Here is a 2,941-nt window from a genome sequence, read left to right as displayed (position 1 = left end):
GCCGTACTGCTTTTAGATGTGTTGTCACGTGTTTGAAGGTTGAGTGTCACTGGCTCATTGTTATGCATGCCAGTAATGTCACTGAATAGCATTGCTTGTTCATTCATTTGGTTTTAAATTGGATGTTTAATTTAGTAGGTGCCCTGTTACCTTATTAGACACAGAGCTGATGCTGCCGGGTTTGCTTAATAAGACTTTATTAATGGAATGTTTTTGAAACCGACATTGTTCAGTTTCATTCCATTAATTCAATTTTGACAGGTCGGATATTTGAACCACTCTCAGTATTTTAATGAAAGTGAGATAATAGAAACTGTGTAGGAGATGATTTGACTCTGGCCTATAGTCCTATAGCTGCTCCACACCGGAGGATGACATCATAGACCCCTGCCGAGTGTGTGAATTGTATTGTCCGGGTGAAACCCTCTGATAGGCTGTAGGAGAGTGTCAGCGAAGCCTTGTGGAACAGGAAGTAGACTAATTCATAATTCTGTCCCAGGAGTCTCACCTGTCCTGGCCTTCTTCTAGGCCATGCAGGTCTGCAGTACTTCATAATCCAGACTGTTAACTGTATGGGCTATACTAGGCAGGGTCATGTTTACGTATTCATTACTATACTATAAAAAAGGGATGTTATTTTTCTTGTATTGCTTATGTAGATGTTATGTAATGTAATTTAAAGATTTGATTTGAAGTACTAGAGTGTCTTGAAGTCCTTGTTTGGATATTGTAGGGAGTTGATGTTCTTCTGCTTGCTTTTCCATGTCATTCTGCGTCTTGTTTCATGCGAGCTGTGACGGGTTTAAACCAAACCTTTCCTCGTTATTAATGTATTGTGCTATTTCATTAAACCTCGATAGGAACTCTTACAGTGTGTGGCGTTTCTTAAGGTCTTAACGTTGTACTGTACAAACATAGCATACAAACATGTCACATATTGTACAGGAAAAGGAGTAGAACGCCTGTGTCTATCTGTGTTTGTTCCAACTCAAAACAATGCTTCCATGAGAGCTATCGCCAAGTCTGTTCTATTTTCAGGTGTGGAAGTGTCACAGCAAAACCCTCTCCAGCACTGAGAACATAACTGTGATGTTTCCGAGAAATCTCATCATATATTGGGATGGTAAGTGGTAAACCAGTTCTTTGAAACAAAATACGTAATTCTAAGAAACGTAATTCTAAGTCTATGCATGCAGATGAACAGGACAGTGTTCTACCTGTCATATTTCATCACATTACTTTATGAAACCTGATTCTTTTTTCTTTAGGTGAATAAGCCCACCCCTTCACTTCAGGAGTGCTCTAGTGTAGGATGTATGAACATATCCTGAAAAGCCAGAGCCCAGGAAATTCCTATTGAAAACATCTCACACCTGTTTTCAGTGTGGGATCTAATGAGTGGATCGTTCAGTCACTGAGGGAGATGTTCTGCTCGTATGTTAAGTGCTTTGTTTTGTGTTTGATGTCTCTGTGTGGATGGACTGCGCTAGTTGTTGGTGCTGATCAGCCCCTACTGTTTCATCTCCCTCTATGTGAATGTGATTTTTATGGTTCAACACATCACAGACTTGGAGGCAGTTGTGTTATGTTGTTAATGTTTTTATGGGACAGTCCAGTGGGAATGTTCAGTTACCTGGTATTCTTGGTTTCTGTTGTAAACCAGTGACTAGTAATGTAGGGATAAATCCACTGGAGGAAGAACCAGAATGAGTTGTGTTTTGTTCATCTCTGTGTCAGGTTGGGAAGCTGCATGCTAGAAACCTGCAGAAACCTACATAGAAACAACCAGCACAAATACGGATCCAAACAAATTACTTTATTGAGAAAAAAAGAAAAAAAGATGCAAATACAAAACACCAATATAACTATTCATAGCTCATCATGAGAATGATAAAAAAGATAACTTTTTTTTTTCAGAGAAGCCATATGTAACCCAACGTTCTTTCACTGACACAATAAAAAAGCAATGATTTAATTATCTTTGTATGTACAAATGAGGTAAAAACAATAACACAATAGCGTGTCTGTATTCATTACACAACGTCGAATCAATTTATGATACAAATGCAGTTTAGCATCTTTCTTTCTCTCTTTCTCTTACAAAGCCCATATGAACCTTGAAAACACATTATTTTGAGGTGATCAAACAAATCATTTACAAATACCCCAAAATGCTAGCAGCTGTAATGCTAACACAGTGAGTGGAGGATGTTCAATATGCACCTCAGAATAATTTGCCCCAAATAGGTCCATATTCCATACATAGCTCTCCTTTGGAACCTGCCATATTTTTGGTAGAAATCCTTTTGCTTCCTTTCTTCAGAAGAACTTCAGGACATGTTCTCCCTACAGCTTGGGTTTGATGTCTATTAAAAGCACCACACATGGCCTCGGCACCCAAGTCCCACCCCTCACCATCTCGCCATTTTACACCACTCCCCTCAAATCCTTATTTTAAACCCAGTGTTTGTCACCGCCACAGAACTGGCACATTTCTCAAATCCATAATCAGAGACATGACTTCAGAATCGATGTTTGAAAACTCCCAGGATCCTTTGGTTTGCAGCATGACAGCGGGGGCCATCATCTTGCATTAGGATTAGATACGTGATGCGTTTCAACACCCTCCCACCCTCTCGCCTTGCTCCCGTCACACTTGGCGTTGTCGCTTCGCTCACAACACCAACCAGGGGGAAGGCAATAGAGATAATGAACAGGGTGCAGCCCGGCAACCTTGAGAGACCGTGAAATACAGGCTTGGAATTTTGGAGAAGCACAGAGGGAGGCTGCATGACTTTCTCTTCATACCATTTGCTGTGCAACAACCCGTTTCCAAAATAGCTTTTTTTTCTCTGCCCCGCTCTCTCCCTCTCTCTCTGTCTTTCTCTCTAGCTCTCTCTCTCTCTCTCTCTCTCTCTCTCTCTCTCTCTCTCTCTCTCTC

General features: G+C 40.7%; 1 protein-coding gene across 5 annotated transcripts in view; it reads left to right on the top strand.

Moving 5' to 3' along the window:
* Positions 1–867, top strand: part of dpy19l3 (dpy-19 like C-mannosyltransferase 3) — a 29,962-nt gene extending 29,095 nt beyond the window's left edge. For all 5 annotated transcript variants that reach the window (XM_062471346.1, XM_062471345.1, XM_062471347.1 and 2 more), the window contains one exon: positions 1–867. This exon is cut by the window's left edge and continues 1,216 nt beyond it. The gene's annotated coding sequence lies outside the window, so the exon portion shown is untranslated.
* Positions 868–2,941: the final 2,074 nt, after the last annotated feature.

Source organism: Osmerus eperlanus, chromosome 10 (genome assembly GCF_963692335.1).
Source record: "Osmerus eperlanus chromosome 10, fOsmEpe2.1, whole genome shotgun sequence".
NCBI classification, from domain to species: Eukaryota; Metazoa; Chordata; class Actinopteri; order Osmeriformes; family Osmeridae; genus Osmerus; species Osmerus eperlanus.
This window is presented reverse-complemented; position numbering and strand designations above follow the sequence as displayed.